Source organism: Balaenoptera physalus, assembly GCF_965194825.1.
Source record: "Balaenoptera physalus genome assembly, chromosome: 2".
Classification (NCBI taxonomy): domain Eukaryota; kingdom Metazoa; phylum Chordata; class Mammalia; order Artiodactyla; family Balaenopteridae; genus Balaenoptera; species Balaenoptera physalus.
The window spans coordinates 172,150,662-172,178,290 of record NC_138883.1 but is presented as its reverse complement, the minus strand read 5'-3'; the positions used below and the strand labels follow the sequence as shown (position 1 = coordinate 172,178,290).

General features: G+C 45.1%; 1 protein-coding gene and 1 long non-coding RNA gene across 2 annotated transcripts in view; one reads left to right on the top strand and one right to left on the bottom strand.

Annotated features, from left to right (window-relative positions):
- FRMD4A (FERM domain containing 4A) overlaps positions 1–27,629 on the top strand; it is a 466,908-nt gene that overhangs the window by 56,815 nt on the left and 382,464 nt on the right. The window lies entirely within an intron of this gene.
- Positions 1,489–27,629, bottom strand: LOC309656479. Its single transcript, XR_014261398.1, has 2 exons — positions 26,745–27,629; positions 1,489–5,294 (listed from the first exon to the last, which is right to left on the bottom strand). It is a non-coding gene; the product is annotated as an uncharacterized lncRNA (long non-coding RNA).

Here is a 27,629-nt window from a genome sequence, read left to right as displayed (position 1 = left end):
CTGAGACCCAGTGAATATACAGAATCAAATGTCCCAGGCCCTAGATCATAACTGTGTATGGAAAGATTGAGCTGTTTCATTTATTCAGATTTTTAGGAAGGAGAAATCTATGGTGGAATAGTCTTTTTGAAATTGTTCTTCCTAGGGACTTCCCTGGCGGTCCAGTGGTTAAGACTTCTCCTTCCAATGCAGGGGCTGCAGGTTTGATCCCTGGTCGGGGAGCTAAGATCCCACATGCCTGGGGCCAAAAAACCAAAACACAAAACAGAAGCAATATGGTAACAAATTCAATAAAGACTTTAAAAATGGTCCACATCAAAAAAAAAAAAGAAAAGAAAAGAAATTGTCCTAAAATCTCCCTAACTAGTTATCCCAGCACCCAAACCCAACCTATCCTTGCTGAGAATGATAGACTAATTTTAAAATATTTGCAAGAGGGCATTTTTCTAGGCATTGCTCCCCAGTATTTCTAGGCATTGCTCCTCTGAGTATATCAAGCTCTGGCTGCAGCTGAATGTTTCAAATTAATTCTTTGAAGCTCCAGCACAGATGCTACTTCAAATAAAAAAGCGATAGAAAAGGAAATGCTTCTTTTACCACATGCATTAAGTGATTTTAAATTCATAAGTTCAGGTGAATCACAATGAGAGTGGAGATGAAGATGACATAAATCATAGGGCATCCCACGTGGAGCAACTGGCTTTGCTGGGCTGATTGTAAGACAAGGACGGGATGAGCCACAAAAATCCGGCACATTTGGGGTAAAAACCAGAGATCTGCGCTCTACCTGAGAGTTTGCATAAATGTCAGGAACAGGGAATTGAGGGGAGAGCCGGTCAGTGGAAGGCGGGGAGTGGGGGATCATGCTTACCCGAATGCCAGGTTGCCTTGGTTCAAATCAGGCTCTGTCACTTGAAACTTATTTAATCTCTCTGACCATTTACATCCCCATCTATAAAGAGGGGAACTAAAAGTGGTACCAATCTTTTAAGATTTAATAAGCCAATATACATACATCATGTAAAGCAGAGTCTGATATATCATGTTCAATGAATATTAGCTATTTTGATTATAATTATTATGCAACTTTCTGATTTTTACCCTCTTTGACCTCCCATCTCTCTTCTAACTCTGCCCTGGAAATTTAGACTAGAATGACTATTTTACCGGATGCATCTGGAAGACCAAAAGAAAGATGAACCATAGCTATGGGTTTGGAGCTTAAGCCAAAAGTCAGGCCTGAATGTGACATTGATGGAGTGTGAAGGTCAATTAGATAGAGCGAGCCCTGTATGCCTGGGCACCCCCTGAGACACAGATGGAAGAGAGGGCACAGAGTTTCCTGAGGCAGATAAAATCAGCTTCCATTTACTGAATGCTGTGTGCTGGGCACTATGCTAAGTGGAATGTATCTGTTCTTCCCTTTGATGCTGTCAGCACTGCGTGTTTTCAGATGAACAAGTAAGGGTTAGCGACGTCACACAACTAGCCCAAGGTCACACAGCTGGTAGGTGGCAGAGCTGGGATTCCAGTTGAAGTCCAGTCAACCCCAAAGCTCATATGCATGCCCACTGTGCCATACTGCCCGCCAGAAGGCAAGCCAGATTGGGGCCATAGCATGAACAAAAGTCTTGGTCCTTTTGAACACTGAACAGTGGGGTTCACGTGACTATGAGGCATATGAAAAGGACATGAGGCTGGATCAGGGGCCCTTAAGCGCCATATTCAGAAGTATTTTCTTTATCAGTCAAGTGAAAGGAGTCATTGAGAGCTTTGGATATTGGAGAGAATCATCTGACTTGCATTTTAAGAACATAACTCTATTGGCAACTTATGGGGATGGATTTGTTGGCGAAGAGACAGGAGTCGGGGTGGCCAGTTTGAAGACTATGACAATAGTCCACTGAGAACTTCCTAGGCTAGGAAAATGGGAATAGAAAAGAAATTGTATATATATATTTAAATAAAGATCTAAGACATCATCTAACCATAAGTGTAACAATTAAGGACACTGACTCTGGAACCCAACAGTCCAAAGTCTGAATCTCAGTTCTGTCACGTATTAATTGTTTAACCTTAGACAATCAACTTCCTCCTTTGTAAGACAGAGAAAATGTTTGTCTTACTTAGTTACAGCTGCTATAACAAAATACCATAGACTGGGGTGGGGCATATAAACAACAGACATTTATTTCTCACAGTTCTGGAGGCTGGAAGTTCAAGATCAGGGTGCAGTTATTAATGGGTTCTGGTGAGAGCCCTCTTCTTGGTTACAGACTGCCAGCTTCTCGTTGTAACCTCACATGGCAGAAAGAGGGCATGAGAACTCTCTGGGGTCCCTCTTATAAGGGCCCTAATCCCATTCATGAGGGCTCCACTCTCATGACCTAATCTCCTCCCAAATGTCCTCCCTCCTACTACCATCACAGTGGGGGTTAGGATTTCAACATATGAATTTTCTGAGTACACACAAGCTTTCAATCCAGTGCAGTGATGTTATTTTAAAGGGTATTGTGAAAATTAGGATTTAAAAAGATGAATCACTTAAAAACAATTATAATACAGTTGCCTAGCACATGGTTAGTGCTCAAAAAATAATAGCTACTTTATTATCATTACAATAATTATTAATATTCCCTGCCTTAGTCCTTCCTATCAACCAGAGAACAAAAGTCTGCGGAGAAACAGAATTAATGAATTTTTAAAATTTCATTATGATCTCATTTAAACAATTTAAATTTTTCAAAAATTATATTTCTCATGTTTCCTTCGGACCAGTAGGGTTGAGAATCTGTGGTGTGTAGCATGGTGTCTTCCACAAATAGACATTTGTTGTTGTTCTTCTTTAGTGAATGAGTAAAATGCAGTCCATCTAAACAAGCCGTCTTCTTAACGCCCCCCATTGGATGGGTGGGGAGTTACGCGCTGCTGTCATGTTTCTTTTTCATTGCCTTTTTGCCTCAGACCCCCCTGGGTCCCCAACTCCTGGACAGCGGAGTCCAGGTCGGCCTGACTCTTTTCATGGCCAAGCAGAGTGAGCCCCATGCAAAATTAGTTGCTTAAAATTTACTTTGTCTCCGTGAATTATCTGTTGTAAATTAGGAGGGAAATATCTAATAACTAAAAACATATTTATTTGCAAAGTTGGGTTAAGGAGTCATTTTTTTGCAAAGTTGCCTAGATTTCTGTGAAGTCAACTCCCTACCTCTAGGGAGATTTGGGAATCACAGGATCTCCAAATTGCTGCCAGGGAAAGTACTAATTAAGAATGCTTGGCACTATTTTTTTCCCCAAGAACAGGATGCTGAGGGTTATTTTTACAACCTCTCTCAGTTGGGCACAGACGATCCAAATTCATAGCATACTGGAGTGTTCTAGTTTTTCATTTTTACTCCTCAAATCTTGTTGTTCTACTGGTTTTATTGATCCTTGGAGAGCGGGTCCCCTGTCAGTCTCACACTGGTGCCCTTTGGACTTGCCCTGGGGTGGGGACACCAACCTCTGGATGAAGCACAGTGTAATTAAACTCTGGAGGAGTTGGACGTTGTTTGGAAAGCACGTTAGCTGTGCTTAGTTATATGCCACATCGTCGTATGTGGGCTAACACCTTTACATGTGGTCTTTGTTTCGTTCCTTCGTATTGTATAAGGATTTGATCCACCATGTAAGATAGGAACAATGATTCTGGAGAAATGGATCCAGTGAACAACACTGGCCCACTGGCTGCACAGTGCTAGAGTTGAGATGACGTTTAGAAGTACATCCGTAAAGTAATTCAAACCGAGTGATCCCCTGCGATATGCTTAGACTCTTTATGCATTGCTCTATTAATAGCTCAGGTCCCCAAGGATAGAGCAAGCATTCGAATTCAATTGACAACTGTTAAGTTACAATACAAATAGCATCAAATCAGTGAATGACCCAGTGCCAAAATATCAATAATAATATCACCATTTTTGCAACGGGGCAAATCTGTTCTGAGGGTGAAAGTGATGGCTAGCAGGAAACACACACAGTTACAGAGTCTTTTAACACTGAACTAGTTACTCTGGAGGATACCTGGGGGAGACATGTCATGAGTTGAATGGTCCATGGTCTCTTGAGTGAAAAGAACAAATCTTAGAGTTTCATTTTGGTCTCATTTAATTATTAAAATCAGTGGATTCTTTTTCCTTAGTTTCTGAGCCAAACGGCCTCCCCATTTCCTTAATGATCAGATTCATTAAAACTCACCCTTCAGAGACAATGTACAATAAGACAATAAGAGACTGGATGTCATCAGTTTCTTAGTGTTCACATAGCATGTACACACACATGCATGCGCATGTACTCGCACACATATACTACCATGTACGTGTGTGCACATGACACATGCTCCAATGGCAATAGCCACTGCACATCTCATTTGCACAAGTATCATTACCTGAACCTGAGCAATCCACTTCTCCAGCATGTTCACAGAACCTGGGCAGGCCTGAGAATCTGGGCAGGGCTGAGGGCTCTCATGATCCCAATAGAGAGAGAGGTAAGGTGGATTCTGAAACAGACGGACAAGATTGAGCCACACGGCAGCGCTCGCAGAGTCAGTGCCCACGGCCACCTCCCTCCGACAGTTCTGTGTGCGGCGTGATGGAGGAACAACGTCCTTTCAGTGCCCGGTGACCCTGGGTGTGAGCAGGAGGCAGTTACCCTGGCCCGCTCTTGATTTGGGAGGTTACAGCCTTTGTGTTCACACTGCAGGGAGATTGGCAAAGACAGCTGGGGGTTAGGAAAGCTGCACATGATTGCATTTCCGTTCTGATTACATTTCCCTCCCTTCTGTGATCGTCCCGTTACCATAGTTTTCATGCCTCCGACGCACAAACTCTGGAGCTTCGGCACCAGCTGCTTCATTCCAAACACCTTTTTTCTCTACCAAGCGCTTAACGTCTGTATACTGGGCCATGCGACATGTGGCCCTGCCTTTGGGGTCAACCAAGGGGCGGGCAGAGGAACAGACTGATTCTGTCCAGCCGGGCTGTCCTGATCGGCAGCCCCATGCTGTCATGAACTGCTGACCTCAACCTGCTCTTTCCAGAAGGTTCCACCGGACAGCGGCTTCATTTATGTGCTCTGCTCCAGTGGCTTGAATTTCATTATCTCCTCCGTGGCCCTTTTGGCAAGAGCTTCTACCTTCCTGCTCCGGGCACCTGTTAAAGCTATTTGCCTTTTTTTTTTTTTTTTTTTCGTCTATAAGTTGAGCTTTATTTTGAGTTCACATGATCCCCAAGGCAGCTTTTTTTTTTTTTTAACATCTGTATTGGAGTATAATTGCTTTACAATGGTATGTTAGTTTCTGCTTTATAACAAAGTGAATCAGTTATACATATACATATATCCCCATATCTCTTCCCTCTTGCGTCTCCCTCCCTCCCACCCTCCCTATCCCACCTCTCTAGGTGGTCTATTTGCCTTTTAAAAAGCATTTCCTTTCCAGCTCTGGTTTCTTTTCCAAGTAAATTCACTAGGTGGCAGCGAACAGTGAGGGAAAGAAGATTGCTTTTGAAGGGTTTTCAGGGCAAGTGCGGCTGAACGGTCTAGGATATCTATGAGCCCTGGGCTCCGACATCAATTACAAATAGAGACCAACCTGCACTTTTAAGGGAACACCTCGTATTTTACTAAATGATGAAATGCAAGATTCATTGTCAGACCTCCTCTTAGCTCTCTGCTCATTTCTATTCGGGTTGTATTCATAACATTGTTGAAGCTGACAGCATTTATTCATCACCTATGAACGTATTACCTTTCCAGAAAACAGTGATTACAAGCAGGTTCTCCTCATCCAGTCAAAACTTCCATTGTGTGTGCAAGTGTGAAGGTGTGTGTGCTTTCTTTAGAAGGCAGGAGAGCCTCACGATTCCTTGGAAGATTTAGGTGGTGCTGTCCTTTGATTAATTTCTCTACGCTAACCATCACCTCCCTTGCACCCTATTAGATGTAGGCTCACAGTTTTCGCAGCAGCTGGAGCCTGGAATCTTATATTGCCTCTGCCTTGGGAAGACTCTAAAACTACAAGTTTATGAAAGGACACTAAAATCTTAGTGCCTATGCTCTCAATTAGTTTATTGATACGCTGCCTGGTTTTTAACCTAAATGCACTGTGTTTAGAGGGGAAGAAAACGGTTCTAAATCAACCAGAAAGGCAGTTTCCATAAACTACCTAGTCTTGCCTGTGGCCGGAGAGGTTGACCTCACTGGGATCAGGAGTGCAGACACTGTCATGTCACAGCCTTTGCACCCCCTGCTCTCTACCCACGGCCCTACCCTGGCCCTGGCCCGGGGAACTTAACAGAAGTGAGGCAGGAGGCTCTGTTTCTAGCCGGACATTCGGGGGCCAACAGCATCACTGCAATCAGCCGTGTTGCTGCTCTAACCCTCATCCCATAGTCCAGCTCTCATGACTAGGCTTCTCCCAACTTCTAGATCCTTCTCGCCATCCAGGTCTCTGCCCCGGTCTTGGTAACCAGTCCCTCCCTCTAGTCCTGCCTTGCTCTCGCCAGACACCTTCCGAGGCTTTTCCATCTGAGCCTGCTCTCAGGACCCCACTCTCTGGTGCAGACCGTCCCCCCTCCAGTGTCTCTGGTCGCTGGGTATTGCTAAGTTCTGGGTCCCTGAGAGTGTCCTCCACTGCGCTGTTTGGATGCCACGTGATTCCCCTTTGACCCCCCTCCCATGAGATCACCACGAAAAACTCCAGCTTTGCTGATGCCTGCGCTGGATGAACTCTGTGGAGGGTTACTATGTGTGGGGCTCCGAGCTGGATACTGGAGATGCAGTGGAAATCAGACACGGTCCCTGTCATCAGAGAGCTTACACCCACCTCCAGATCTGCGTTCTGCCTCGGCACCTTTTCCCAAAGCCAGCGGCAGGGTCTGTTCCTGTGCTGGGCCACGGTCGATCCCGGTGTCCCCGGTCCTATTGCTGCAAACTGGGGTGTGGCTGGCTGCGCCTGAGGCCATCAAAGCGTCCTGCTCAGTTTCAGGTAAAACTCCTTCGGTCACTGTCCTCCAGCACGTTGGGGTTACGGTTAATCAGCACGTGGAGGGAACCGGAGAGCTGAATAGCCACTTACTCGCTGTCTTCCTGGGTCAGGTGTCCCCACCAGCAAGTGCAGCACAGAGCAGACATGAGGAACCTTCCTGGCTTGGGGTGTGAAGCCCTGGACCACTCACATTCTGCCTGATTACCTTGCTGTAAGAGAGATGAATGTGTCAGGAGTGTAAAATCACCCCGGCCTTGGGTTTAATCGCATAGGTCATCAGGAGATCCTGAGGTGGCGTTGAGCTGAAAATAAGCCATCCCTTGCTAAGGAGACAAAATTGACTGAGGTCAAGTTTCGATATGTAGTGGATAGTTGTACCTTCTAGAAAAGCTGTGCTTGGGATACTTTGTTAATTATCTTCTAAGTGAGTAGCGTGGGTTGTTAATAACACTGGCAATTCCAGTTGGGGACTTAAAGATACACATAATAAATCTTAGTGATGTACTAGCTGGATACACATAATAAATCTTAGTGATGTACTAGCTGGAAAGCAAATAAGTAAAGCCAAGCTCCTCTCTGGTGCTCCCATTGGAATGAGGCAAGCATGGTAGAAAGATACACTCATAGGGACACTTAAGATTGGAAAACATCAGTTCAATCAGTTCTTAGGAAAGAGAAATCGTTACATACATGGTGCAGTTTTGTCATGCAGCTCTTTTCTCTTGCAGTTATGGGAGTGTTTTGTTTTGGTTTGTTTTGAATGCTGTATGGAGCTACCTTGTCAACCGTGTACATATACATATACATACACACACACATGCACACAAACCACCTGATTGCTTTTTAATGCATTTTTCAAAGATCAAATGACTTACTTAAGAAGTTAAATATACAAGGAAATCCCTTTTAGGAGTCTGAACATTCTTCCCTCTCTTTCTTGCAGCCTCGTGCATGGCTTGTAGTGCGAAGAGGTTTGGTGTCATTTCGTGGTTTGCTGGTCTATACTGTCAGGATCCAAGGGCGGTGACTTCATTGTTGGTTTGGGTGCTTAATTTGCGTGCTTCTCTTTAACGAGAACTGAAGCTCAAGAATTTATACCAGTGACAGAAAGATGCATTGCAAAGTCCTGAACCCATGCTAACAAATTACCCTTGATGCAGTTCATAAAGTTAGAGGGACTTCCCTGGTGGTCCAGTTAAGACTCTGCACTTCCAATGCAGGGGGAACAGGTTCAATCCCTGGTCAGGGAACTAAGATCCCATATGCCGTGTGGTGTAGCCAAAAAAAATTTTTTTTTAAAGTTAGAAATAGAGAAAGAATTACAAATAGTACCCAGGCCCTGTTGCAGTCTGCTTCCCTCCTCCTTGGCCAACTGGCAAAGGCTTTAGCACAGAGGGGCTGGCTGGGGCGGTGCATCCTGATTTGAGCCCGGACGCTGGTCTCCTTGCCGCAGTTCTGTGTATCCTGCCCCTGCCTAGTGCACGGCCCGCAAGGGGGCCCCTTCCTGACCTGATGACCGCTATCATGCAGATCCTAGAGTGTCTTTGGGCTCCGTCACTGCGGCTCTCCAGCGTGCAGTGCAAAATGCCCCATTCACGTTCCTAATACTCTCCCTGCTTCCCTTCCTGTTTCCAGTTCCTACCTGTCAGGTCTGGGCAGCGCAGAGCTATGAGAGGATTACCTTTTGTGCACTCTGTGAATATACCAAATATTCTCTCCTGTGTGGTGAGGAATGCACAGCTCTCCAGGGTTTCAGAGAAGAGCAAGAATATCTTCTAAACCGAATGCTACCTTGAAGTCCCGACTCCTGTTACTCAGAAAGCTTTTCCTTTACAGTTATTTCTGGGTCCCTGCTATAAATATCCTCCCAGCAGCCATCTGCCCCTGCGGCAGAGTTTTACAATTTTATGCTGGCTGTTTGGGTTACACAATCACAGGACTGCCAGCTGCTCTAGAGCCATTTCAACTATTCCTCTCTCTCTCTCTCCTAGAGAATATCGTCCCTGCTCTGCTAGGAGAGGGCAAGATTTATTTTTGTTGCCTGAAAAATCTGTGCAGTTTATACAAAGCAATCAGCAGGTGGTCAGCTCATGTGGTTTAATCCATGAGCTCATGAAGAGGAGGGAGGAAACAAAACGAGGTCTGGAAATTACCTCGACATCTGGGCTGTGAGCTCCTGCTCCGTGGTGCTGGGCCACGTCCCTCCAATCAATCCAGACTGTGGGTGATGGCATCTCTCAATGGGGCAGGGGAGAGGTTTTCCCACAAGAAAAATTTCCAGTAAAACTAGAGCTTTCTTTTTTTTAAAAGCTTGAGAGGGTATACTGTTTTACAATTCACGACAAATAAGGCGCTTTGAGGCCAAGACCCTAAAGAGATAACCACCGCAAAAGCGGCCACTGAAAGGAGCATGTTTGAAAACGTATTGAACACATAGAACGGGCTGGCCCTGTTCCCAGTGGACTGCGTGAGAGGTGGGGGAACGGGCCTTTGTTTTCCCTGTAACAGGTGACCGTTCAGAGTTGGACCAGCCCATCCTGTCTGGGAACCGGGCTGATGCGTGCACGCAGGGGCTGGTTGGCCGGGTCCCTGGGGGGGAGAGAATGGGTCACGGGTGGGAAGTGAGCCAAGGGCAGCCACCCCGTTCACTGTGCTGTCCCCGTGGAAACAACTTCCAGGGACCCCTCGCCAGGGGCTGGTGGGAACATAGATAAAGTCAGGAGTAGGCTTTGCGGCTGTAAAACCCGCTGGGAAAGTAAATGGACTCCAAGCGCTGGGGACATTCCAGGAAAGAGGCTTTGAAGTGGTGGTGACCAGAGGTTGGCTGAAAAAGCCCCACTGGCCCCCTCATAAATGAGGGCTCATCTTACAGGCCTTTCCCGACACCTCCGACCGCTGCCCCCCAACCCTTGCTCCTCCTCTTTCCAGACAAGCCGGCAGTTGCTGGGTGACGGTGGTGGCAGAGCTAGGGATCTCCTAGAGTCAGACAGGAGAACAAGAATGAGTCCACTCCATGTTTCTTTATGCTGCAGTGATCACCCATAATTCTAAGAAAACATATAGTATATCAATAAAATCTCCAGGAGACATACGCACGAAACATCGTCAAGATAGGCTTTCTTGGCAACATTGAACTATACTCTGGTCAAGGAGGGCCACAAACTTTGCCCCAATATGACCCTGAAAAAAATGGGAAATCCATGAAATCAATGTTGGAAACAGCCTTTGAGCTGAGATGAGGGAGTTTATGATACAATACTTTTTAATCAAACTTGATTATCCCAAATTCTATCGATGGGAAATAGACCTATTTCACTTACCGAAGGTAAGATGTAAATCATAACAAAGTACATTATGAAGAATTTTTTAGCATAAGTATTTTCTAACCTTTGTTTAGAATACATGAACATGGATTCACATCTTTTATATTGGCAGACTTGATGTTCATATTAGTGAATTTGAGTTGCTGTCAGAAGCTGAAGTATCCAAGATTAATCAAATGTTCAGTCTACTGAAGCAGAAAAGCAGGCTGGTACATTTGAAAGATTTTTTGTCAGAATGGTGGAAACCAAACTGAGATTTTCGTTTAGACTTAGTTAAATAGTAATCAAATTTAATCAGTATATCCCATTCCCCAGCCTACCTAATTAGTTTTACTTCTTTGGTGATAAACAGAAATGTATATCATTTCCATTTATTTCACACTTATAATAAATGTGGACATTGACTACAGAAGTATATATCTAAGGTGGAAGTGCATGCCTTTGTATATATGCTGGAGGGTTCTTGAAAGACCGAGGCACAGAAGGCTTACTGCCAATCCCATTAAAGTTGAAGGCAGAGGATTTTGCAAAAGAAGAGAAAAATTGCTTGCAATGCTCATCAAAATGATCCGCTGTGTGCCTGTTGCCGTCCAAAAAGGGTGCTGATGCTCAAAGCTGTGAAATGAAGGCATGGTTCCTGCTGCTGAGATGCACAGTCAATGCACTTCCCTCCAAGTTCATGAACCACATTTGGGACCAGGCGGATGGTCCATCCCCCAAATCGTGACTACACCAATTTCACAGAGAAGAGGCTTCAACAGGATAGTGAGCACAAATGAATAGATAGGAAGATTGCAGCAGCCCCCAGACCTCCTCTCTGAGCTCCACAGGCTGAGCTCTCACTGCCGTGTCACGGTACCCAATGTATGAGGCAGGCAGCCTCTTTTCCCGGCATCCCCAAGGGCACTGAGTTGAAAGGCAAGCTCCCTGGATATGAGATTCTGAGCCCTGTTTAATCTCTCTGCGGCAGAAAGAATTTCTGATAAGGGGGAATGTTCCCTGCAAGCTGTCAGAGCCTCACCCAGGCGTTGTCAAGCCACAGTACCAAGACTGGTGATTGGAGAAAATAAGAATGCCTGAAAGCTACCCTTTGGTTAGTACTTACTGGAACCCACATGAGGGGCTGTGTCCTTTATAGACACCATCTCGTGTAAACCCACAACCCTGGGGGGTGGCGATTCACATAACATTTATACAGATGAGAAAACTGGGACTTAGAGGGAATAACCCGCCCAGCAAATAGGAGTTAGGATTCAGCCACTTCTTGCCGCTTCCAGTATCCAGGCGCTGTCCTGTAATGGCACAGGGCAGCCTACCTTGCAAGGTTTTCAGAGCATGGGATGAAAAATTCTTGATTTACAAACAGAAGGAGGAGTGATTCCCTTAGTAAAAATTAGGAGAATTTTTTCTGGCATTTAGCAAGGAGGTGTTTCAAAATGGACCTAAGATTTTGTTTTTATTCAGGTATGGTAAGGCCAACAGAGCAGGAGATAATTGCCATGGAAAAGAAATTGTTACTCAGAGTTCCCAAGGGGAGGGGGCATGGCATGCCATGCAGGGTCACACAGGGAAGCACCAGGGTCGGTCGGGAGGCAGAAAGAGCAAGGGAAAGGCATGGGTAAAAGCCTTTATTGTGCTTTTTCAGGGGAAAGAATGGGCAAGGATAGGTGAGCAGCTAGGCAGGCTTGCAACTGAATACTTTGATTAATGTTGGCAGACTCTGGGGTATAGACGTGGTCTCTAGCTGTCCTGCATCTGGCCCTGGGGTGATTTAGGGCAGGGGGATAATGTCCCCTGCAGAAGCCTGACAAAAGGAGGTAGGTCGGGGTATGGACCCGGAATTGGTTGGTTTGCATACCAAGGTGTGTTGGCGGCAAAGTGTTTGCTGCCTCTAGGAATTACAGGAGCCACACCCCTTACCCCGTTCATGGTTTTGCTTTCCATGGTTTCAGTTGCCTACAGTCAACCTTGGTCCAAAAATATTAAATGGAGAATTCCAGAAATAAATAATCTGTAAGTTTTCAGTTTCGAGCCATTCTGAGTAGCGTGATGAAATCCCGTGCTGTCCTGCTCCGTCCTGCCCAGGATGTGAGTCATCGTTCTGTCCAGTCATACCCCTTAGTCACTTGGTAGCCACCTCAGTTATCAGATCGACTGTCCAGTTATCACAATGCTTGTGCTCGAGTCACCCTTATTTTACTTAATAACAGCCCTAAAGCCCAAGAGGAGTGATGCTGGCCATTTAGATATGCCAAAAAGGAGCTGTAGAGAGCTTCCTTTAAGTGGAAAGGTAAAAGTTCTCGACTTAATAAGGACAGGGGAAAATTGTATGCTGAGGTTGCTGAGATCTAAGGTAAGAACGAATGTCCTATCCGTGAAGTTGTGAAGAAGGAAAAAGAAGTTCATGCTAGTTTTGCTGTTGTTCTTCCAACTACGAAAGCTACAGCCACCGCGGGTGGTGAGTGCTTAGTTTCCTTTAATGGAAAAGGCATTAAATTTGTACAATAAGATATTTTGAGAGAGGTTGAGAGAAGCAGACCACATTCACATAAATTTTATCACAGTATCTTGTTATAATGATTCTGTTTTATTATTAGTTATTGCTGTTCATCTCTTACTGTGCCTGATTTATAAGTTAAACTTTATCATAAGTGTGCATGTGTAGGAAAAAACATAGTATATATAGGTTCAGTACTAACTGCAGTTTGCAGTCATCCACTGGGGGCCTTGGAACGTATCCCCTGCAGATGGGGGCGGAGGGTAGGACAGCAGTTAATCCTGGGAGAAGCAGTCCATCCTCCAGGCCACAAGGCTCCAAGATTTCGAAGCATCATAAAATATAGAAAATAAAAACTATGATTAGTTCAAGAGAGCACCTAAAAAACCCTCTGTGCATGTGCCTTTTTTACTTTTCCCCGTGACAACATAAGCAGCAGTCACGGCTACAAACATTTTATGGGACAGTTTTGCTGCTTTCAGAGCACACTGCCTATGGACTGTTTACAAGTCTAAGAGGACTGAAACATGGGCTTGTTTGCTATTTTTCTCTGGGTGTAACCTCTCATAAATGAGTCTTTATTAGCTCGGGCGCTTGACTCATGGAAATATTTCTATAGAAATATGATCATCTGCTTCTTTAACAACCAAAGTTTTCATTCCCTGGAGTTTCAGTGGGACAAAGGTGGGGACGAGATGCCTAACAAGAGTATGGATGTCGTTATAAGCTTTGTATGATGCTCATACCAAGTTTTTCTGTTTTATTTATGTCTTTTGCCATTAGCTGCCTTCTTTGCTACCAAAAATGAAGGAACGGTGGCTAAGAGAGGTACCTACCCTAAAATCTACTCTAAACGCCTCCTCATCCATTGGTGGGCACTAGAAGGGTGGTTAGAGACACTGCCAATTGCTCTATCAATTCACAGCTTAGCTCTGCCCTTAGGTGTGTCCCCAGACTGAAGCCATGCCTGATAGGGTCACCTTGGCCGGCCTTCCCTCCCCCTGGAAGCACCTGAGGATCCAGCTCCTTTTACGCTCAGACAAAACTGAGTGGAGACAATAACAGTGCGTTACACTCCACCCTCCCTCCTCGCCCTTCCTTTTGCAGAGGCTGATGGCCGAGAGCAGAGGCTCTGCAGCACGACACTGGGTTTTCTCTTCTGGCTCCGTACCTGACCAACTCAGTGACCGGGGCTGGTCACCCAACCTCTCTGTGCTTCAGGGTTTTCCCCCCTAATCTCCAGAATGCAATGATAATAATAGAACCTATATCATAGCATTGGTGAGAGCATGAAATAACTTTTCCAGGGACAGAGTAAGGGCTCGTAAATGTCAGCTGTTATTAATGATCTTTGGAACAGCATTTGTCCAAGTGGGGCCTGTGGTCCATCTGCACCAAAATAACCTATGCTGCTGTGGCAAAGTGTCCTACAGAATCCAAGTCTCTAGGGGAGGTTCCAGGATTCTGTTCCCCAGCCGGTTCTTAGACATACACAGCCCACTAATGTGTGAGAACCACACCTTAAAATTTACGGTTGAAAGTGGTTGGGATAGAGGCTTTTCAGGCAGGCAGATCTAACTTCAAATTTCGCCTTACCTCTTAGATGGATCTATGTGATGCAGAACAAGGTACTGGATTTCTAGTTTCTGGCAACTGCTGTTTCGGTACATTGAGATATTAACATCTATTTTGTTCAACAAATATTTATTAGTGATGCTATGTATACAACACGTGCTTGGTGTGGGGGATATAATAGTGAACATTCTTGAAAAATCTATTTGTTTAGATCATTGTCAGACCTCTTGCAGGGCACTATAGATAATTCCCAGTCAAGCCCACCCAATTTAATGATTATTTATCATGATCATTGGTAGGTCTGAAAATGCCATGGAAGAGATGATCTGTAGAGTCAGCTATGGGCTACAAAGTCATTCCCTTTACATTTTGACAGTGTCCATGAAGACCAATCACTAATCAGACGCACCTGAGTTTCAGATGCCTCCTCCTCACCTGGCCCCCACCTCACCACAGCTTGGTTGCAGGGAAATGCCAGAGCAGTGGGTCATTGGTTGTACCACTCAGCCCAAGAGATAGCATTACATGGAGGAAGGAGTACAAGGGCTTAAAGTAACTAAGCCAGTTCTGTCACCAAGTAGCTGGTGACCTTGGACACAGTACTACAGAATCCATGAGCTGCAGAGCCCTCTCCTGCAGAACAAGGATGTTGGACTCAAAGAACTCTACCATCTCCTCCAACTTTATCAGCCCATGGGAGATCTATTCCAAATGCAATTAGGAGTTCTAGGCTCTCCTTGAATAAGTAGCTTTCGGGACCCCCAATATCTACCCCTATCTCCCACCCTCCACATCTGTAGGGCTTCTAGTCACTCTTGGAAAAGAAAGGTTGAGTTCTGTACGAAGCCTCTTGCATTGGTTGGCAACAAAGATGGCACCTCTTTTGCAGAATCCAAGCCTGGAATATTAATAAAAACATCCTAGGTTGTATCTGTGTTTTTAACAATGAGTAGAAAATCTTTGAAGAGTATGGTTTGAATTAAGGCAGATAAACCTTAGTAAAAATTACATGTTGAATGGTCTAGGGCAGTGCAAGACCATGACTAGAGCCAGATGACCAGATTGGAGGGCTGAATTTCCACAGGAGGAATTTGCTTGTGTCACCTCCAGCAAGTTACCCATCCACTCTTGAGCCCAAGGAGAGTGATACTTGCCTCCTAAGAGTGCTGTGGGCATCAAAAACAATACTGAATGTCTAGTGCTTGGCATAGATATTTATGTCATAGAAGACACTCGGTATATGATATTTATCACCATCATCATTATATTATTATTACAACATGATCGCACTTTTACATTTTCCAGGACATAAAGCTTGCTACTGAACTTTCACTTACTTTACCCTCCATCACCCCTACCTACAGGGTATGCAGAGCTGGTACTATTTTAGATGACAAGTCACATGCTGGGTCAGCCATGATTCCCACCCAGTTCTTCTTCAGAGAGTCTCAACTGAAGGTGGTTTTCGGGTCTCTTCCATCTGAGCCATCCAGCGAGGTGCTCACACGACCCCCAGGGCAGGCACCCGGACGCTGGGCGAGGCAGCCAGGCACACTGGCCTTCATCCGGTCACCTAACGGGAACTGACAGATGTCTCTCCACTTAGTTTTTGTTTTGTTTGGGGCCCTTTCGTCTTCATCGCACGTGTGCAGGAGGAAGTTGATACCAGAAATGTCACTTCAGCACAGACCAGAAATTGACTGCTGTGCTTTTACAAGTCAGGGGGAGTTTATTAAAAACTAAATTGATAGCTAGAAAGGGCTCTGACTAGAAGAAGCCCATAAACGTAATGGTATTTATTAATTTATGGGCTATTATTCCAAAATGAGTCATCTCTCTGTAAAAGCCTCGAGAGCTGGGATTTGGTTAGGACAGTGCTTGCCGTCTCCCCTTACAGAGATGACGACAACCACCAACATCTGAGCTGGGTTAGACGCCCAGCTCCACTGTCCCCACTTCAAGCCGAGTGCCTTTCTCCTTGACTTGACACATTTATATGTCTCGTTGAGATCAGTCTCGTAGTCCGATGACACAAGCCTGGCGGGTGATCGGGAAGGCAGTAGATGAGCCTTAATGAGACCCCGACTGGGTGCTGGTCCCCAGGCTTCTTCTCCCAGCTCAGCCTCTTTCTGGCATGCCGGGTCTCCTCTCAGGCTGCAGTTTCCTCATCTGCAAAGTGAGGGGCTAGCATCACTAGCTTCCGATGTCCCTTTCCTAATTGCAAGCCGTGCTCAGGATCCAAAGGCATCTGGCCCAGCAAAGTCCTGGGAAACAGTCCCCAGCCCAGGAGGGGCTCGCCGTCTCATCTTAGCCTGGGCACTCACGTGGCACCAGGAAAGAGAGGCCCCAGCAAAGAACATGCCCTGCGTGTCAACTCACTGATCCCCAAGAATCCAGTGAATGAGAGTCCAAGGTGCTGGAGGGCTTGACATCGTGGGTGGGGTCTCCCTTCCTAGACTAATCCGTGCACAGGACCCAGTTCCCATGTCCGCGGCTGGGAAAATATGGAGGAAAGGATAGAATGTCATCACAGCCTTCAGTTGGTGGGTAAGAAACAAAGTGGGAAAGCAGCAACGGAAGTGGATATTGGGAAGTCTGTCTCTACAGGACACCCCGGGTGGAGCGGGGAAGGGGTCATCAAGTGAGCCAACACTAGAATCACGCAATCTTGCTGAGCGCCAAAGGTGTTTGAGGCACTAAAGGACACGCAGAATCATCTGCACGGTCTGTTACTCTCTGGCCAGTGATCTGTTGTCTGAAACACTGTAGGTTTCACCCATTTCATTAAACACCATTGCTCTATAGACTTGATTATCTCAAAATTAGTGCTAGACGCCAAAGAAAGATGGAATCAGAAACCATCATTTTCATTAATGGAAGTATTAGAAAACACTTTTATTGTTTTTATCTCATTTGCTTTCTTTACATTTTTGAGGTATGTAAATATACCTAACATGTATTGCCACTCACTCAATGCTGGCCCCTGTTTTAAGTGCTTTCTGTGGCATCACATGTTTAATCTTCACGTTGACCTCGTAAGGCATTTGATGTTATTATCCCCAATATGTAGACAGGGGAAGGGAAGCTGGGTTTACATATGCAGGTGGCAAGTGGAAACGTTGGGATTTGACCACCTGCAGGATCTACTGTTAACCTCTCTGCTACACTGGGTTGCTTCCCTCTGCGCTGCTGCACTTGACTGCTGGGGTCAGGGAGAAGGAAAATGAGGGACCCTGGACCCTCTGAGATGACCAAACCTGGGTTGTCCCAGTCTCTAAGGGAAATCCTTCAAGACCTGGGGGTATTACTGTTTCCCTCTTCTAGTGAGGAATTCTTAGGACTCATCCAGAACATGGAGCCTTAATGCAAATGGCCAGTTGGAAGGGGCTGCGTAGGATACACTCGTTCCCACAGAGAGGGATGACAGCCCAGGACAGCAAGAGGTTGAGTGGTGCAACTGTAAACGTAGGTTTGGAGCCAGAAGACCTGGGTTTGAACTTCACTGTCTTTGGGGAACTCTCATAACTTCTCTGAGCATCAGTTCCTTTGTCCATCATCTAGAGGTCATAACCCCTACCATGCCCAAACCCAGAGAGTTGTTGTGAAGGTCACATGGAAAACAGATGTCAGACACTATAAAGTGCAACATGTCTCAGAGACTGCCTCGCACATAGTAGGTGCTCAGTGCATGACTGAATGAGGCAGCTTTATTCCGTGTGCCTGTGTATCTTGTGGATGGGGAGAAAGGTGGCTTTCCTCATGTGCCACTGAAAATGAATCTGTTGCCCCAGACATAGTCTGGCCCCGACTAAATGAAAGATGCGTGTAAGATTTGACACACAGTAGGAAGACTTCCTGAGAGTCAGGGTTTTAAAGCCTGGAGTGCATTCTCACAGGAGTATCAAGGTCCTTCTTACCCCTGTTAGGTTTGGTTTCAGGGTAATCTTGCCGGGAGACACAGACAAACCAGAGACACCCTATGGGTCCTTCCTCCCCTTTGGATTCTAAAGGAACGGACCTGAGACTATTACAACCAGGGCTGCTGTTCCTTTAGCGTCCAGCGAAGTAGACTCTAGAAGATGAACCTCTGGCTTGTATTTATTGCAGTTGTGTTTATCATGATTATTCATTCATGGGAGTGGTCCTTTGCAATGGGATGCTGTCTGCCTCAGAAATCTAATGACAAGGGTCATTAATCCTTGAAGCCAGGGTGATCGTCAGGCGGATTGAGGCTGAAATGATTCACCATCATGTAATGTTTTGCACAACTGGGTTCATTTTATAAGACCCTTTCTCATCTTCTTCTTTCCCTACCCCATGCCCTACTCACGTGTGGGTGAGGGCGCCGGCACATGCACACGCCACGTAACACACACAACCACCTAGCCACAAGCAACAGGAATATTCGAGATGGATGTGGAGCCTATGAAAATGGGTCTACTCCTGAGGATCTCAGGGGACGCAATCTCTGATTTAATTATGTAACCCTCTTAGCGTTAGACATAAAACCTCAATCCAAACAGGTCTGCTTCACCCTGTGTTTGCTTCCCAAAAAATGAATGCATTTATCAAACCTTAAGAGACGGTTTCTCCAAATGCATCACTCCCGACAAGCTTCCGTGTTGCAAAGGCCATCTCAGAATTGACAAGAGTGACCTCCTAAGAGAAGGGCAACAGAAAGGCCTTCCACTCAGCTGGAAAGGGATACAGAAATTGACATGTTGCCAGTACTAATAACAGTGACTGCAAATACTTAGGGCCCACTTACGAAGTATCCTCCTGTACATTATCCCCTTTGAGCCTCATAACAGCCCTGAGAGATCATGGAGAAGGCATTGTTATTCCTATTCTTATTCTCACTCGAGGATGAGAAAGCCCAAGCCCTGAGGTTCCACGGGCGTCTGGCAACAAGGAAGGGCCAGCATTCCCGGTGACCGGGTCCAAATCTTCCATCCCAGTGAGAACAGCTTTTGGTGGAAAAGCAATTTGGGGCCCAGAGGACAGTTCTTATAGCATCTATTTCTTGTCTCGTACATGGTCCTCAGTCCCAAGCAGCATTTTTAGTCCCTCGTGATACCTACCCAGGTACCATGGCAGAACCTGGGATCCCTGGAGTCTCCTCACTTCTCTCAGTGTTTGAGCGACACTGAGCTGGCCCTGAGGGAAACTGCTAGAAAGTACTCCTAGACCCAGGCCCTCTGTTAAGAGGATCAAAGTGCAAAACTCCAAGAGCTGTCTTCTCCACAAGCCTCTGGACTCTGCCCTCTCCTGCATGTTCACTCACCCCATCTTGTCTACATCCTCTCTCAGCCCCTGTATCTCTTCATCTGTTACTCTCCCCTCTGTCTCTCCTACTTGCTAGCTCATTGAGGACAAGACCCACACTTCATTCAGCCTCGTATGCTACGGCACGTTGTCCCATTCGGGGAATATGTGTGGAATGAACATAGGAAGACATTAATTAAATAATTCTTGACTAGGGAGAAATCCAGACGAGTGCTGGAAAAGGCAAATTAGTGGACTGTATCTATCTTGTTCCTTCCCCACCCCCAAATGAATAGTAATGGATTTAATAACTACACACATTTTAGCTTCTTAAGGTGATGGTTTTAGCCCAGGCCTAGAAATGACAAAGTAAACCCAAGCACACCGTATTCTTTTGCTATGCTCACCAACTCCCCAGTCCTCGTGAGCACACAGATAACCCGAGAGACACCAGTAGGAATTCACAGACTGGCCCTCGTGACACAGCTGCGGGCTGCTGGGGGCGACCCACGCTGGGTGGATGAATAGGTAAAGGGATGCGTGGGGGGCTGGCCTCATAGCACTGAGGCTGGTTTTTCAGAGGCTCAGGAGTGGCAGACAGACCCAAGACTGGGTAGCCATCCAGCTAAAGTCAATTCTTCTGGCAAATATTTGTACCTTCCTGTGATTAAAGGCAGGCGGTATATTACAAGCTCATTTTAAGCTAAAGTATACTTTGCCACTGTTGGTTTGGAGAAGCAACATGGTCTACCAGGAGGAGCAATGGCGCTGGATGCAGGTAGATGGGAGTTCCGGTTCTATCTCTGTTCTTAGTGCCTGAGAAAGCTACATCAACCCTTCAGACCTTCGTTCCTTGATTTGGAAAATAGAATGAATGGTAGGTAACGCATAGTGTTGTTCTGGTGATTGAATATGATAAGGGAGGGAAAGTATTTACTATGTACCTGGATTGACTAGGTTCCAAGGAAGTATTTCCTCCTTGCCCTGCCGCTCCTTTTCCCATTATAGTAAAGTAATCAGATGAACAGGATTTCACCAGGACATAAAGTGCTTACTGGAGAGAGGGAAAAAAAACATTTTTTAAGAGATGTAGATCATTGATTATTTGTATGCAAATGTGAGTATAATTTATAATAAGCCAGATCTAGTCATTGCTGATGATCTTGCAGAACCTTTCCCTCACAGTGCTCTACAGGCCAGCAGTTGGCTTGAGCTAGTGTAGCTTTTTTCTTTAATTATTTTTATTATTTTTTAAAATAAATTTATTTATTTTATTTATTTATTTTTGACTGTGTTGGGTCTTCGCTGCTGCGCGCGGGCTTTCTCTAGTTGCGGCGAGCGGGGGCTACTCTTCGTTGCAGTGCGCAGGCTTCTCATTGTGGTGGCTTTTCATTGTGGAGCATGGGCTCTAGGCGCGTGGGCTTCAGTAGTTGCAGCACACGGGTTCAGTAGTTGTGGCTCACGGGCTTAGTTGCTCCGCGGCATGTGGGATCTTCCTGGACCAGGGATCGAACCCATGTCCCCTGCATTGGCAGGCGGATTCTCAACCACTGTGCCACCAGGGAAGCCCCCTTTTTTCTTTATTTATTAAGGGCATCTTTCTTTGACTATACTCTATGGAATATGTAGACTGTCAGCTAGTCCTGGGTAATCCCCATGTCTGTAGTGTTTGCTGTGGTGTAAGCTTCTGAAGGACATAGATTAAACCATCTAAGAGTAAGTCCCCTGAAGTCAAGACCTGAAGGCTTTTTTTCAAATGTGAGTTATGCCTCCTATTACCCAGTCCCGCATGCTTAGCAGGTGTTTACCTGTGTTATCATCTTTAAAACCCGTCTTACCCCTGTGTGAGTCTCTCTCTCCTCCAGTGGAGTCCCCTCCGTTCCAGCTGTGCATAACCATAAGCAGGCAGATGGACCGCAGGTCAGTCCAACACTGTCCTGGATGAGACATTTCCTCTTCTATGTGTTCATTAGGCATGAACTCTGAACGCATTCCTCCCCAGGGGCGTTGTACCTGGACACAGAAATGCTTTCGCACAGCAGTTTATAGCATTCACAGTAGCTGTGATTGTCTTCTCGACTGTTGACTTCGATCACTGTTGCTTTTCTCAACTGTGTGTATCCGTTTCAGACATGAAACAGCTGATAATTGATCTTGTTGAAGACCCAGGTCTTAAAATCAATATTTACACTGCTGACTCTCATCCTTAGCTTCTGGACAAGTGGAAGAGTGGAGAACAGAGCCCAGGTTGAGGGGCAGTTGACACACCCTTGAGTTGTTCATCCTCCCTGCCCCTTCCACTGCTTCCGACTTTGCTCTGTCCACTACTGAGACCCCATTCCATAACGCGAACCCTTACAATTCAGCTTGACTACCCTTCTAATTGCCACCTAAGTACTTTGTTGGTGCCATGGTACTACCTGCACAAAATTTAAAAGGAGATTTTGGTGACTCAATTCATGCAGGGCAACTTCCAATCTTCCAACACCTGAGTTATCAGGAATTTTAACCTGACCATTCGGGTGGCAGATGACTGCCCATGAAAAGGGCAGACTCTTTCCCCTGAGCTGCCCCTCGCTCCATCCCCTCCCCCTATAGCAGTCCTTGGGCAAGCTAAGACACCCCCAACCTCATCAGCCATCCTCTGAGATCTTTCCCACCGTGGATACCAGCCATGTAGTATCTGACCACAGATCCCACTCATGTTTTGGTTTTGGAGGGTATATTCAAGGTCCTATGTGTTTAGTTTCAACCACACAACCACAAAACCAACCATCCAGAGATGATGGGCAAATTAAGTGAATCACCTGGGAACCTGAGGAATGTTAACATTTCTTGCATACAACCCAATGGATCTAGTTCTTCATGACCTAAAACACCTCCTTTCATACAAAGATGCTTCCAAGTTTCCCATCCCATCAATCTCCTCGCAACCCTTCCCTCAGCTCCACCAACATCCCAGCATGCAGGTCACCCTCACTCCCCGCCTACCAAAGGAATTGTAAGAAGTACATCAATCAGCAAGATCCCCAGAGACAGCATATAAATAGAAGACACTGCCTGGCACTAACATCTGAGCCAAGAGACAGGGACCCCCTGTTTTGCCTGGAAAGCTGGTATGGGTGCAGGTAAGACTTACTCTATCCTCACAGAGTGAGTCTTGTTCTTGATTCTTTTCTCTTTTTCTAATACTAAGTTATTTTTCTTTCATCCTTTTTTTTGGCCCTTTCTCTCTCTTTCCCTTCATATAAATTATAAACGCGTGTGTATATTTTTCTAGCAATCAGTATCCCTAACTATAATTTCCCAAGACTTGCATTGAAGAAACAAACCACATAACTGGGAAGCGTGTGGGGTTAAGGGAAAGTAGAAAGCTATTTTCCAGAAGCATGTTTTATTACTTTTATGACTCAGATATCTCCATCTCACCTCATTTTCCTTTCAGGCTAACAGTGTAGCAAACTGAGATGCACAGATAGGGATCTCGGGGGTGGGGGTGGGGGATGGGGATGTGTGCAGACAAAAAGCTTATTAGCATAGTTTCCTCTCTTCTAAAAAAAAATCCTCCCCTTTCCCAAAATAACTGATAAATGATCCTTGGTGGTGGTGGTTTGTGGTGCTGCTTCTATGTAGTCAGACGCCTACTGTGTATCTTGCTGAAAATTAGAGCTTCGCAGCTGTGGAAAGCAAATGTGGATGCTTGCTCACTGGGTAACACCACTGAGGTTGGGCAAGCACTAGGCTTTAGAAGACCAGCTGAGGCCAACTCACAGAATTTAAAATCTTTAAAATATTTTAGATTTCGCAATTGCCAAAGAACGCTTACAACTTTGCAGAGTGAGGGTTGCGTGAACCCTACATTGGGCCCAAACGTTGCATAGCCACAGTTGTTATTTTTGGCTTATTCTTCCTCGTGTCTCCTTCCCTTGGCACTTTGAGGACATTATCCTGGGGAAGTAAAAACTTCTGACTTCCCAAGACCCCACTTGTGCCTGAACTCAGCCCCAGCATCTCCTTGACACCACATTGCCTTGCCTCTTCTTAACCACTTGGCCATCGAACTCTCATTGTGCAGCTGACCTCAGCTAGAGATCCAGAAGCAGTCCTGTTAAACACTCGTCGTGAAAGATGAGCGGTCAATTGACTTGAACCTTCCCAAGAGAATGTTTATTTTAAAGAGGACATTGTTAGCATGAATCAATGTCGAATAGGTGGAATTTCAGGTAGAAACGTCAACATTTATTGAAGGCTTATTAAACATTGGTCACAGTTCTTTGGGCTTTATGGCAAAACCACAAAATTAAGAGAAGCAGCCTTGTGATACTACAGGGAAAGAAATACTTCCCAGCGCCTCTTTCACTCTCCCCCTACCCCAGCCGCCAGCTCCCACTCATCCAAGTGTCCACCCCACTGTCACCATCACCCAGTGTTCTCATCGAGTCAGTCTCCTTCATTCAATGATTGCCTTGGAGAAGATGCCCGGTAAGCACATATCTTTCTGCACATGTGTCTGGTCATCTTCTCTGCCCCATTACCACCCGTATCTTAAGCCACCAAGAGCACCCAAGTCCTGTCCACTCACCTCCTAAGAACAGAGTTTAGGGACAATAATAATTCAGAAGTTGAGTTTTCTTCCTATACTGTCTCCTTCTCTTGCTCTCCTAGTTTAAAAATATTTTCCAATCCAAAGTAGGTTTTTTTTCTCCTAAATTAATTCTTTACATGAAGTATTTTCAGATGTTAAGAAATTTCGGGATCATTTCCAAGGACATTTTTTTTTCTTTACATTTTTAAACGTAATTCATCCCAAACCAAAGGTTTCTCCTGTGTTTTGGGAACGGAGGCATGATGTATGAAGGGTAAGCTTAACTTTAAGCTGAAAAATCAGGATTTACGCAGTGGCCATTGTTGACACGAACTCTGTTTAAAAGTCATCTGCATTAAGTAGACTTCGTCCCCAGCTAGGTCAAGATGCCAGCCTGATTTAATTTTGAATCTCTTGGAGAACTGGTTGCCTTTCTGAATGTGGCATGGAATTTGGGGGGGATTATGTCAGCCTTGGATTTATGTTTGCTCTTGACAAGCTTCTGAGAAACTGTGATCTAAATGCCCTCGCAGGTGGAATGGCCACAAGGAGCAGCAGAAAGGCAACTCGAGAAAATGAGGAGGGTACCAGTGGTCAGGGATCTGGGCTCTTTCCCTGGTAAGGGGTGTTCGCCTTGGCACATCAGTGACCTCAGTTTATGACTTTTCCCTAGAGAATAATTACGTTTATTTCCCTAGAGAATAATTACTTTTCCCTAGAGAATAAAGGTTCACCAGTACAGATCTTATCTTGCAAATTTTCGATTCTCTTTGATTCGATTCATCAGTCTTGTTCTGAAATCCTTGCATCTCCCTTTAAGAAACTAAGGAAACTACCTTTGGCAATGAATCTGTCAACTCAGTGATCTTGAAACATAACCTTCTCCGGGATCCTGCTGGTCAGTGGTGTTCTGAGCCGCCATGTTTGCAGAAACCATGTCTGCATCTGTTTGCTGTTGCATCCCCAGCACCTAGCACTGTCTAGTACACAGTAGACATTCAATAGATAGTTGTCGAATTAATGAATAAACCAAGATATAGCATTAAAACACGGATAACAGTCCAAAGGAGCTCCAGAGCCCTGAGATAGATGAGTGGTTAGTGCTTCTGAAGCCCCCAAATGGACAGCGTTGCATTATCAAGTCCATTCTTGCTCAGATGGAAGACTAACTCTTCCTGTCGCTGCCTCTCTTCAGTGCTTACTCTCCTTGACCATTTTACTTTCATCCAATTCTTCTCCGGTGGGCTGCCCTATTATACTGCTAATAAAGTGTTGGTAGAAGAAAGATACTGGGGGAAAAAACAAGTAAAATAAAAGATTAAGGGTGAGGAATGTAGTGTATAGTTGTCTTTTTTTTTTTTTTTGAAAGTATAGTTGATTTACTATACAGTAGTTGTCCTTTATGCGTCTCACTTCTTTGAACTGTAACTCCATTACAAGATGAAGGATCTTACCTTCCAAATTTCCAGGATGACTACTTGGGGAGGAGGTGGGGGAAAGAGGGTAGAGTAGATGCTGGATCGCACCCCACAGGGGTCTCCCCAGGAGGGAGCACGGGATGGGGTATATCACTGTCCTCAGAAGGATACAGGGAGGGGGGTGGTTGGCAGTGTGAGGACAGAAGGAAAGAAGCGGAGCAAGAATTTAATTAAGTTCTGGTCACTGTGAGATTTGAGGGGAAGGAAAGTAAATGCACTGTGGTGCTCCGTGTGAACCATCCCTGCAAGATCACCCACAGTGAAGACCTTTTGTTCTTCTAGGCTGATGGCTGTTGATTTGTGTTGAATAGACCAGCCCTAGAGGCAGCCCAATGCTTCTTTTTTTTTTTTTTTTAAAAAACATCTTTATTGAAGTATAATTGCTTTACAATGGTGTGTTAGTTTCTGCTTTATAACAAAGTGAATCAGTTATACATATACATATATCCCCATATCTCCTCCCTCTTGCGTCTCCCTCCCACCCTCCCTATCCCACCCCTCTAGGTGGTCACAAAGCACAGAGCTGATCTCCCTGTGCTATGCGGCTGCTTCCCACTAGCTATCTATTTTACATTTGGTAATGTATATATGTCCATGCCACTCTCTCACCCTGTCACATCTCACCCCTCCCCCTCCCCATAGCCTCAAGTCCTTCTCTAGTAGGTCTGTGTCTTTATTCCCGTCTTGCCACTAGGTTCTTCATGACCTTTTTTTTTGATTCATATTACTCTCAAAATAGCCAAAGACAGATAGCAAATGTTTGAAAGGAACATTAAGGGCCAGGAGAATCTTCTATAAAAGCTGTAGTTCCCAAATATTTGGTTTCATGAGCCATGAAAATATTAAAAATCTCTTTGAACCTAACCTTAACATTTTGCCTTGGGAAGCCACTGGGGCAGAGAGCTGGGGGGACCACCCTACATTAACACCATCATAATAGTAAGTGAAACAACAAAACATTGGAAAATATACACTTTTTTTTTCAATTTTTTTTAACATCTTTATTGGAGTATAATTGCTTTACAATGGTGTGTTAGTTTCTGCTTTATAACAAAGTGAATCAGCTATACATATACATATATCCCCATATCTCCTCCCTCTTGCGTCTCCCTCCCACCCTCCCTATCCCACCCCTCTAGATGGTCACAATAGTACAGTCTTTAAAGTTGAATCCATTTGGCTTTATGGAAACTCCCTTACAATTTTTCTTATTTTTCACATTTCCTCATGGACCAATACAAAATTCTTCATGAGTCCCCAGACCAGTGTTTATGCACAGCTGTCCTGGAGGCTCCAGGGCAAACGGGCTGAACTCAGATGAAACTCACGAAACCTCTCCCAAGAAAATATGCAGATACACACAAGCTTTTGCAAAGAACTTCAGGAAGTTCATCTCTAAGATAAGCACTTGTGCTGCAGAGATCAGTCATTTGAATTCATCATACCACGGCCAGTCGTTTTTGCAATCTTATCTTAATTTTATAGCTGTGCATACCAAGGCATGGCAGTTCAATAACTTACAGTCTATCACCATGTGAATTAGTGGCAGACCGAGGAATACAATTCACATGATCTAAGTTCAACATTGACTTAGCCAAACTACTTAACACTCCGAGAATATAACATAGAGGGCAAATGATATTTCCCCAACAGTACTGAAAAGTAAATCAGCAAATCCACTTTCTCCCTACCCTGGAGGCAGGAGTGGGGATTGGGAATCAGGGGAGATGGGGGTGATTGGAAACAGAGCAACACTACAGAAAGAACAAAAGTGATGCCCTTGGACATGCGAGAATAAAATAACCGCAAATCATTCAGGATATTTTTAAGAGAAAGAGAAAACTGGCTAGATAAGACAGCTTCCTTCATCTCACTTAGCCTA